This window comes from Cervus elaphus, chromosome 11 (genome assembly GCF_910594005.1).
Source record: "Cervus elaphus chromosome 11, mCerEla1.1, whole genome shotgun sequence".
NCBI lineage: Eukaryota > Metazoa > Chordata > Mammalia > Artiodactyla > Cervidae > Cervus > Cervus elaphus.
This window is the reverse complement of record NC_057825.1, coordinates 18457202-18469311: the sequence shown is the minus strand read 5'-3', so window position 1 is coordinate 18469311 and position 12110 is coordinate 18457202. Positions and strand designations below refer to the sequence as shown.

Below are 12110 nucleotides of genomic sequence, written 5' to 3'. Positions count from 1 at the left end.
TTATAGTCCAACTCTCACATCGCCATCTTTAATAAGTTCAACCACATTGCAGTTTCGATTTATGCTTCCAAGGTGTTCTCGATGCGATAGGCTTCCTTTGCCTTTTCCACCAAATAATAAAGAGTGCTGATTAAGTAACATTCTAATTGAAATTCAACTCATGTAGAAAGGATCCAAAAATTACTTAACATCCTGGCTGATGACAGGATCCACCCCAGAGCTCTCCTTGTTACCCAACCACACCTTCAGCCATTGTGGGAATCACCTCATTGTGTCGGTTCCTGATCTGTATCACTGCATCTGTAAACTCATAAACAGTTTTAGCATCTTCAGCACTTTTGTCCTTAAACCAGCTCTGTAGCAACTGAACTGATGGTGTCCAGAGAAGATAATCTGGAAGGAGACTTACTTCTTTCATAATATTTGCCAATCTCACAGGCACCTCTTGCCGCAGAAACAGAAGTGAGGTCTTTTCTCAAGCAAGCACAGATCCGAAGTCCAGGAACTGCTTCTTGCAGCGCCCTGGAACTGCGAGAAGCGCGCAGAAGTTGCCCTTGGCCCAGAACGCCGCGCCCGGGGCCTGGGCCGGCCGCTCCAGCCTCCTGCCGAGGTCCGCCCCAGGAGCCAGGCCCGGGCGCCCGGGCAGGGCGGGACGTCAGCAACGTGGTGGCCTCGGGGGTGGGGAGGCGCGGCCACCGCCCGCCTTCCCGGAGCCCGGCCTTGAGCCTTCTTGAATTTTTCATTCCAACCGAAAAACATGAATCTACCCATGCGGTGAGCATTTTGTAAACAGAACTTAATATTTGTTTTTTTTTTGTTCAGTTGGATACTATAATGCACTCTCAATAAACAATCTTTAAAAATGCCACTATGGGGCTATTTGTACTTTTCTACTTAATTTTTATGAAAAACATTTTTTAAAATGTCATGTTCAGTTCAGTTCAGTCGCTTAGTCGTGTCTGACTCTTTGCGACCCCATGGACTGCAGCACGCCAGGCCCCCCTGTCCATCACCAACTCCCAGGACTTACTCAAACTCATGTTCGTTGAGTCTGTGATGCCATCCAACCATCTCATCCTCCATCGTTCCCTTCTCCTCTTGCCTTCAATCTTTCCCAGCATCAGGGTCTCCATGTAAATGAGGCAGCATGAAAAAGCAATAAAGGATGATTTGAAAACCAGGAAAAGAATGATATTTTATCAAAAAGGATCATCAAATTGACAAGAAGCCTGCTAGTCAGTCTGGACTATTTATTTATTGCTAGAACTTCTATTTGCTATAGTTTTGTAAGGATATCTCTCCTTATTGTTGGTGGTCTTCATTGCAGAGCTTCTAATAAAACTGGTGCTCTGTTGGTTGAAAAATTGATAGCATGGGATCCTTATTTTATTCAACAAACTCTATTGGCTGTCACATGAGCTCATGTAACCACAAAGACGTTCGTCTAAAGCAGAAAACAGACACGTTGCTTTAGAATTGGGACTATCCAGAGAGAGACAGAGGCTCTGCGACCCTTCCACTTTTATGCGATCCTTAAAACAAGAAACACTTCTCAAAGCAGGATTCTCAAAGTGGTAGTGTTCTGGAATGTTTATGTTTAACCCTCCAAGCGGTATGAGGGAAACCTTCTTGTAATCCTGTTGGTATCTCTGTAGTTATTTATAGGGCTCATTCAGAGATAGCTGGGAACAGCTGAATCCAGGCCCTGTGTAGATTGGCCCTGAAGTGCATGGACAACACAGGAGATGGACCCTGGTCTTCGTGCCTGCTCCTGGAAGAAAGACACATGAGCTTTCCGGTGGCTGGAGTGGTTTGAGCCCGTGTTTACAAGGGCAAAGATAAATGAGAGAGGAGATGACTATCTGGCCAATGCAGATAACACCGCCGCTAACTCTGCTTTTAAAGGCAAAGCAGGAGGCTTGAGCCTGAACTCTGGGGACTGGACAAGGAACCACAGCAACAGCTGTTGTCCTGTCCACATCTCACCTCAATGGCCAGCCAGTGGCAATTGTCATGGGGCCCCCAAAGCCACACACATACCCCCCACAGTTTGTCCTCTCTCACCCACTAGAGTTTAGGATACCAGACACCTGGTCACCCTGAGGCTGGCGTCACCCCAGAGTCCCTTCTCAGCCCAGGCAGAAGGTCATGGGGTTTGGGGGACGAATTCTGGCTGGGTTTGAGTTCTGTCTCCAGAACATGTGGCCATGGATACTTCCTAATCTGTAGAGTGGGCATACCAAAGTGGTAGCCAGCTCATGGAGCTGAGGTGATCAAACATGAATTGCCTAGCTCATGTAAGAGTTGTCTCAAAGGAAGTAATTTGGGGGAAGACACCACAACTGGTTTCCACATTCATGGATGACTCTTACCTAAATCGGTTATTCATACATTAGTCGCAGTGGTAATTTTTGAAGTCGATCATTCTCTCTAAATTTACTGAATGTATTAGAAGGTCTTTCTCTCCTTTCTCATGTGTTCTTCATTTGTTGTTTAATCACTGGTCTTCAGTGTTACTTTTGAGAAGTCAATGCGTTCTCATGTGGCATCCAAATCCTTATCTTCTGCTCCATTCTCTCTCCAGAAGTCTACGATTTTTTTTAAGCTCAGTAATGTGAACTTTCATTATTATAATATGTCTTATTTTGGGTCTTCCTGTCATGGGTTGTGTTGGGTATTTGAGGAGTACTTTTATTCTAGGGGTTTATAGTTTAGTTTGAGGAATTTCCTCACATTCATTCTCTGACCATTTCTTCTCACTCTTTTCTCTGTTGAATTCCTGTTACTTAGATGTTGGACTTCCTCAGTGATATTTGACATTTATTTTTTATTTTTTAGTCCACCTCAGGCAGCATGTGGATCTTATTAATAATAGTTCTCCAACCAGGGACTGAACCCTTGCCTTCGGCATTGGGAGCTCAGAGTCTTAACCACTGGACAGCCAGAGAAGTCCCAATGTTTGACATTTATACCCACCTCTCCTTTTCCATCTTAATCCCTTTATTTTACTTTTAGAGGGGGTTTCAATTTTAGCTTTCCGACCTTCCACTGACTTAATTTTTTTGACTTATCTATTTTTAATTTCAAAGAGATGAGGTCTTTCTTGCACTCTGATGACACCTTTCTTTAAAAAAATTCCTATTCTTGTGGCTATGTTTTTTCATCTCAGGATATTAATATTAACTCATGTTAACTTTGATTCATTTCCTCTGAATTCTTTTTTTCCCTCAGTTCATTTTGGCCTCTTGTTTGCTGAAACATTTTCTCAAATACCTAGCAATCCCGAAATCTCATATTTAAAAGTGGGGCACAGAAAGGCTGACTGGAAGTTGTATGTGTGAGTGCATGTGAGGTATGTGCATATGTGTGTATGATGTGTGATATATGTATTTATTCTGTGGTATGTGTGTGACTGTATGTGTGAGTGTATGGCATGTGTTTGTGTGAGTATGTGTATGGTGTGTAATAGGTGTGAGAGTGTGTGTGTGTTTGTGTGGTATGTGAATGTGTGTGGTAGATGTGTATGCATGACTGTGTGTGTGTGAATGTGTGTGCTGGGGTAGGGCAACATGGGAAGAAGGGGTTGTGGACTGTCGGACTTCCCCCATAATCTGATCAGGAAGGAAGCCTGTTTATTTCAGAGGAGAGTGGAGTTTGGGTTTTGGGTATCAGAAGTCTCCTGACTTTATCAAAGATGGATAATTTTCTTTTTTTTTTTTTAGCTTTCTTTTTTGTTTTTGTTTCTGGATGATTTACAAGAGGAGAAAGAGGTGGGAGGTGGGAACATCTTTTAGTCATCTCAAGACAAGAAGTTCTTGTCGAATTATTTCTAGCGTTTCCCAAAGTAAGAAGACTAGCAAGAGAGAACATAGGCCCAGTGACAGAAAGTCCTTACAAAAAAAGCTGCACATTTCCTTGTTTCTTTCCATGACTGTTACCATAAGTGACAGGCACACAACCAGTGTAATGTGTAAATGCAGGATTTCTCCCTCCTGGAAGACCTGTCTAGCACATTTCACAAATCTTTCTCGAATAGAAATTGCTCTTTACTGCAGGCAAAATGCTGCTGGATTTTCACAGTTATTTTGGAAAGAGTTCCATATTGTAGCAACAGAGGTGTATCTTTCTGTGAGTGAAAGTTGCTCAGTCGTGTCTGACTCTTTGTGACCCCATGGACTATATAGTCCATGGAATTCTCCAGGCAAGAATACTGCAGTAGGTAGCTATTTCCTCTCCAGGGGATCTTCCCAACCCAGGGATCAAACCCAGGTCTCCCACATTGCAGGCGGATTCTTTACCAGCTGAGCCACCAGGGAAGCCCAAGAATACTGGAGTGTGTAGCCTGTTCCTTCTCCAGGGGATCTTTTTGACCCAGGAATTGAACCTGGGTCTCCTGCATTGCAGGTGGATTCTTTACCACCTGAGCTACCAGGGAAGCCCCGAAATGGAGCAACAGGAAATGGATTTACATTCCTTCTCTGAATCGATTACAATATATACAATAAATCAGTTATTAAGACATTGGGTGTGCGTGTGCATGCTAAGCTGCTTCAGTGGTGTCCGACTCTTTGTGACCCCGTGATCTATATGTAGCCCTCCAGGCTCCTTTGTCCATGGCATTCTCCAGGTAAGAATCCTGGAGTGGGTTTCCATGCCCTTCTCCAGGGGATCTTCCCAATCCAGGGTTCAAACTCATGTCTCTTTATGTCTCCTGCATATACAGACATGGTCTTTACCACTAGCACCACCTTGGAAGATCCTATCTTTCTGGGTCTTTAAAATTTCAAATCCATAACATCTGATGACACCTATACAGATTGAAGAAGTTCTTGCAAAGTCAGGTAGTATGTAAGGGCAAGAAAACCTCAAAAGTCAGTATTCAAAGTCATTGTCCCAAGTAATCGATAAATATTGGCAAACAAACAGATTGGCAAGAGGAGATCTTGCAATTTGACAGAGTTTAGAGAGCAGCAGATTCATGTTACTGTGCTCTGGCATGCAGAATTAATTCAAATGCCAACTTTCTATACAAGTTTTTAAATTATTTTGCTCAGCAGAGTAGTTTTTCTCAAAGTGTTCCAAGAAATAGCATAATGTGTCTTCATATATCATCAATTTAAGCCATGACTTAAATGTATCCAATTACTTACTGAAACTATTGCTTGGCCCTGTGTATTCGTTTCATATCTAATATCTGCATACTTCATTGAGATAATTTTATATACTTAATAAAGCTGTGGTTCCCTTACTACTGTTTTTTTTTTTTAACAGAATTTCTTTTTTTTTTAATTGGAATATAATTGCTTTACAGTGTTGTATTAGTTTCTGTGGTGAAAGTGAAAATGAAAGTTGCTCAGTCGTGTCCAACTCTTTGCGACCCCATGGACTGTAGAATCCATGGAATTCTCCAGGTCAGAACACTGGAGTGGGTAGCCTTTCCCTTCTCCAGGGGATCTTCCCAACCCAGGGTTCGAACCCAGGTCTCCCGCATTCCAAGCAGATTCTTTCCCAGCTGAGCCACAAGGGAAGCACCACGAACTGTATAAAAGGACAAAAAGATATGACACTGAAAGATGAGTCCCCCAGGTCTGAAGGTGTCCAATATGCTCCAGAGAAGAGTGGAGGAGAACTACTAACAGCCCCAGAAAGAATGAAGTGGCTGGGCCAAGGCGGAAATGACATTCAGTTGTGGATGTGTCTGGTGGTGAAAGTAAAATCCGATGCAGCAAAGAATAGTTTTGCATAGGAACCTGGAATGTTAAGTCCATGAATCAAGGTAAATTGGACATGGTCAAGCAGGAAATGGTAAGAATAAATATCAACATCTTAGGAATCAGTGAACTAAAATGGACAGGAATGTGCAAATTTAAGTCAGATGATCATTATATCTACTACTGTGGGCAAGAATCCCATAGAAGACATGCAGTAGTCCTCATAGTCATCAGAGGAGTCTGAAATTTACTACCTGGGTGCAACCTCAAGACATAATGATCTTGGTTCATTTCCCATGCAAGCCATTCAACATAATAGTAATTCAAGTCTATGCTCCTATCACCGATGCCAAAGAAGCTGATCAGTTCTATGAAGACCTAGAAGACCTCCTAGAACTAACACCAAAAAAAGATGTGCTATTCATCATTGGGAATTGGAATGCAAAAGTAGGAAGTCAAGAGATACCTGGAATAACAGGCAAGTTTGGCTTTGGAGGACAAAATGAAGCAGGGCAAAGGCTAACTGAATTCTGCCAAGAGAATGCACTGGTCATAGCAAACACCCTTTTTCAACAACATGAGAGATAATTTAACACATGGACATCACCAATTGGCCAATAACAAAATCAAATTGAGGACAGTTTTCTGTAGCTGAAGATGAGGAAGCTGTATACAATAGCAAAAATAAGACCTGGAGCTGACTGTGGCTCAGACCATCAGCTTCTCATAGCAAAACTCAGGTTTAAACTAAAGTAGTGGGGAAAACCACAAGGCCAGCCAGGTATGACTTAAATCAAATCCCCTATGAATATGCAGTGGAGGTGATGAACAGATTCAAGGGATTAGAACTTGTAAACAGTGTGCCTGAAGAACTATGGACCAGCGGTCTGCAGTATTGTATAGGAGGCAGTGAACAAAACCATTCCAAAGAAAAGGAAAAGCAAGAAGGTAAAATGGTTATCTGAGGAGGCCTTCAGTTCAGTTCAGTCGCTCAATCATGTCTGACTCTTTGCGATCCCATGGACTGCAGCATGCCTGGCTTCCCTATCCATCACCAACTCCTGGAGCCTACTCAAAGTCATGTGCATTGCATCGGTGATGCCATCCAACCATCTCAGCCTCTGTCGTCCCCTTCTCCTCCCACCTTCAATCTTTCCCAGCATCAGGGTCTTTTCCAATGAGTTGGTTCTTCGAATCAGGTGGCCAAAGTATTGGACTTTCAGCTTCAACATCAGTCCTTCCAATGAATATTCAGAATTGATTTCCTTTAGGAATGACTGGTTAGATCTTCTTGCAGTCCAACAGACTCTCAAGAGTCTTCTTCAGCACCACAGTTTAAAAGCATCAACTCTTCAGTGCTCAGCTTTCTTTATAGTCCAACTCTCACATCCATACATGACTACTGGAAAAACCATAGCTTTGACTAGATGGACCTTTGTTGGTCAAGTAATATCTCTGCTTTTTAATATGCTATCTAGGTTGGTCATAGCTTTTCTTCCAAGGAGCAAGTGTCTTTTAATTTCATGGCTGCAGTCACCATCTGCAGTGATTTTAGAGCCCAAGAAAATAAAGTCAACCACTGTTTCCCCTGTTTCCCCATCTATTTGCCATGAAGTGATGGGACTGGATGCCATGATCTTAGTTTTCTGAATGTTAAGCTTTAAGCCAAGTTTTTCATTCTCCTCTTTCACTTTCATCAAGAGGCTCTTTAGTTCTTCTTCACTTTCTGCCATAAGGGTGGTGTCATCTGCATATCTGAGGTTATTGATATTTCTCCCAGCAATCTTGATTCCAGTTTGTGCTTCATCCAGTCTGGCATTTCTCATGATGTACTCTGCATGTAAGTTAAATAAGCAGGGTGACAATATACAGCCTTGATGTACTCCTTTCCCGATTTGGAACCAGTCTATTGTTCCATGTCCATTTCTTTTTTTTTTTTTTTTAATTGTTTATTTATTTGGCTGCATGCAGGATCTAGTGAAGTCATTCAGTGGTGTCCGACTCTTTGCGGCCCCATGGACTGTAGCCTACCAGGCTCCTCAGTCCATGGGATTTTCCAGGCAAGAATACTGGAGTGGGTTGCATTTTCCTTCTCCTCCATGTCCATTTCTAACTGTTGCTTCTTGACCTGCATACAGATTTTCAGGAGACAGGTCAGGTGGTCTGGTATTCCCATCTCTTGAAGAATTTTTGAAGGATCTTGAAGATCAGAGTTTGTTGTGATCCACACAGTCAAAGGCTTTGGCGTAGTCCATAAAGCAAAAGTAGATATTGTTCTGGAACTCTCTTGCTTTTTCCATGATCCAGCGGATGTTGGCAATTTGATCTCTGGTTCCTCTGCCTTTTTAAATCCGGCTTAATGTCTGGAAGTTCACAGTTCATGTACTGTTGAAGCCTGGCTTGGAGAATTTTGACTATTACTTTGCTAGCATGTGAGATGAGTGCAATTGTGCATTAGTTTGAACATTCTTTGGGATTGCCTTTCTTTGGGATTGGAATGAAAACTGATCTTTTCCAGTCCTGTGGCCACTGCTGAGTTTTCCATATTTGTTGGCATATTGAGTGCAGCACTTTCACAGCATCATCTTTCAGGATTTGAAATAGCTCAACTGGAATTCCATCACTTCCACTAGCTTTGTTTGTAGTGATGCTTCCTTAGGCCCACTTGACTTCACATTCCAGGATGTCTGGCTCTAGGTGAGTGATAACACCATCGTGGTTATCTGAGTCATGAAGAGGAGGCCTCACAAATAGCTAAAGAAAGAAGAGAAAACAATAAGCAAAGGAAAAAGGGAAAGGTATATCCAAGTAAACCCAGATTTCCAAAGAAGAGCACAGTGAGAAAACAAGGCCTTCTTCAGTGAACAGTGTATAAAACTAGAAGAAAACAACAGAAGGGCAAAGACTAGAGATCTCTGCAGGAAAATTGGAGTTATCAAGGGAACATTTTGCCCAAAGATGGGCACAATAAAGGACAGAAATGGTAGAGACCTAGTGGATGCTAAAGAGATCAAGAAAAGATGGAAAGAATACATGGAAGAATGGTACAAAAAAGATCTAAATGAACCAGATTACTACAATGGTGTGGTCAGTCACCCAGAGCCAGACATTCTGGAGAGTGAAGTCAAGTGGGTTTTAGGAAGCACTGCTGTTAATAATGCTAGTGGATGTGATGGAATTCCAACAGAACTATTCAAAACCCTAAAGGATGATACCACCAAGGTGTTGCGTTCATTATGTCAGCAAGTCTGGAAGACCGGGCAGTGGCCACAGGACTGAAAGAGGTCAATCCTCATCTCAGTTCCCAAGAAGGGCAGTACCAAAGACCGTGCTAACCATCGGATAATTGCACTCATCTCCCATTCTAGTACGGTCATGCTGAAAATCTAGCATGCTAGGCTTCAGCATTATGCAAACCAAGAACTTCCAGATGTCCAAGCTGGGTTTAGAAAAAAAAGAGGAACAGAAATCAAATTGCCAACATTCTCTGGGTCATAGCGAAAGCTAGGGAATTCCAGAAAAACATCTACCTCTGTTTCATTGACTACCTCGAAGCCTTTGATTGTGTGGATCATAATAAACTGTGGAAAGCTCTTAAAGAGATGGGAATACCAGACCATCTTACCTGTCTCCTGGGAAACCTGTATGTGGGTCAAGAAGCAACATTAGAACCCTGTATGGCACAACTGATTGGTTTAAGATTAAGATAGGAGTATGACAGGGTGGTCTGCTGTCACCCTGTTTGTTAAATCTATATGCTGAGCATATCATGAGGAATGCTGGGCTGGATGAGTTACAAGCTGGAATCAAGATAGGTGGGAGAAACATCAATAACCTCAGGTATGCGGATGATACCACTCTAATGGCAGAAAGTGAAGAGGAACTAAACAGCCTCTTGATAAGGGTGAACAAGGGAGAGTGAAAGAGCTAGCTTACAACTAAATATTAAAAAAACTAAGATCATGGCATCTGGTCCCATTATTTCATGACAAGTAGCGGGGGTGGGGAATGGAAGTAGGGACAGATTTCCTCTTTTCGGATTCTAAAATCACTGCAGATGGTGACTGCAGCCATGAAATCAGAAGATGTTTTGTTCTTGGCAGAAAAGCTATGACAAACCTAGACAGTGTGTTGAAAAGCAGGGACATTACTTTGCCAACAAAGGTCTGCATAGTTAAGGCTATGGTCTTCCCAGTGGTCATGTATGGTTGTGAGAGCTGGACTATAAAGAAGGTGGAGCACCAAAGAGTTGATGCCTTTGAACTGTGGTGTTGGAGAAGACTCCTGAGAGTCCCTTGGACTGCAAAGAGAGCAAACCAGTCCATCTTGAAGGAGATCAACCCTGAATATTCATTGGAAGGACTGATGCTAAAGCTGAAACTCCAGTATTTTGGTCACCTGATGTGAACAGCTGACTCATTGGAAAAGACCCTGATGCTAGGAAAGATTGAAAACAGAAGTTGTTAGAGGATGAGATGGCTGGACGGCATCACTGACGCAATGGACGTGAACTTGGGCAAACTTTGGGAGATGGTGAAGGACAGAGAGGCTGGGACAGAGAGGCCTGGCTGCAGTCCACGCAGTCACAAAGAGTCAGACATGACTCGGGGACTGACTAACAACAACAGTATATATGTGTGTGTGTATGTGTGTGTGTGTGTGTGTGTGTGTGTGTAGCGCCAGAATTCTGAAGCATGTTGAGATACTATTTTGCAGAGGCTACACAATTTGGATTCAGAAGCAGATTAGAATTACTTCCATAATATATTTAATAACTGGCCCAGGGATGATGATATTACCAAAAAGCATGGAAACAAAGATTGTTTATCCAAATTTTTCAATTGCATCCCTAAGAATATAGCAAATGCCTTTGGGTGATGTTTTTGTTTTTTAAGTCTTTCTGCGTTTCCACATACTCTGTAGTGACTAGGTATTTCCTTAACAGATACATCAAGATTAATGAATTCTGCTTTGAAACCTTTACAATCTAAAATATATAAATGAATTTATGGGGGTTTGCAACAGTAAATACTTTTGACACACTCAAAGAGAGTAAAGCATATTATTATCATCTAGGTAAACAAGAGCAGAAAGTTCTCCTGACATCTGGTTTATATCCTCCACCCTCGATTATGGCATGATGTCCTAACGGTAAGTGTTGGAATCTTATCTCCCCAGACACAAGGGAGAGCATAAGCATACTCACTAGAAGATACACTGAAATTCTGCCCCGCCTTCATGAAAATAGATATTTCTCTTTTAGCCGTAATTTCTTGTAACTCACATTTCAAGGGTCACACTCTGAACATGTATCTTGAAATTTTCCCCAGCTCTTTTCTGGGTGTGATTCCAAGTTGGCAGGAAGGACTTTGCTTGTTAACTGCCAGATAATTATTTCATCAAAGGCTCACGAGAGAGTCTCTGTTACTTCTATTTGTGAGGATGCAAATTGATGCTTTTGAACTGTGGTGTTGGAGAAGACTCTTGAGGGTCCCTTGGACTGCAAGGAGATCCAACCAGTTCATCCTAAAGGAGATCAGTCCTGGGTGTTCATTGGACGGACTGATGCTGAAGCTGAAACTCCAGTACTTTGGCCACCTGATGCGAAGAGTTGACTCATTGGAAAAGACCCTGATGCTGGGAGGGATTGGGGGCAGGAGGAGAAGGGGATGACAGAGGATGAGATGGCTGGATGGCATCACCGACTCGGTGGGCATGAGTTTGAGTAAACTCCAGGAGTTGGTGATGGACAGGGAGGCCTGGCATGCTGCAGTCCATGGGGTCGCAAAGAGTCAGACACGACTGAGCGACCGAACTGAACTGAACTGAACTGAACTTCTTAAAGGTTCAAACTCATTGTACAAGGGATGGAAAAAGATACATTACACAGATGCATGGGGTCTGAATTTGGCAGAAGCAAAATACTTTTGAGATATTAGCTTTTCCAGTTGCACTGCCTCGCAGAATGTTTGCCAGATTTGGAGAGGTGTATGCATATTTGGTGTATATAAAAAAATGTTCTGTTCATGGAAGTAACAAAGGTGCAGGGAACCCTATGTTGTGGGCGGAAGACTAGCAAGTGGAATGCTTGGGTCTTGGGCCTCAGCAGCAGATGGTATATATCATCTTGGATAAAGTCTCTAAATGAGAGCTGTGTGCCTTGGTTTTTTTTAATGTGAATCTATCAAAGTCCACTATTCTGTTGCCCCTTCTTAGATATTATGAGAAAAAAGCACTGGAGTAGGAGGTAGACCAAAGCTGTGGTCCCCTCTAGGTCACTTATCAAGTGGCAAGATATCTGAACTTCTTTGAACTTCAGTTTCCTCACTTGTAAAATGTGTGTGTGTGTGTGTGCGCTTCGTCGCTCAGTCGTGTCCGACTCTTGTGACCCCATAGACT

At 42.6% G+C, this 12110-nt stretch overlaps 1 pseudogene; it reads right to left on the bottom strand.

Moving 5' to 3' along the window:
- The window catches only part of LOC122703092, a 46561-nt pseudogene continuing 34451 nt past the window's right edge, over positions 1 to 12110 (bottom strand).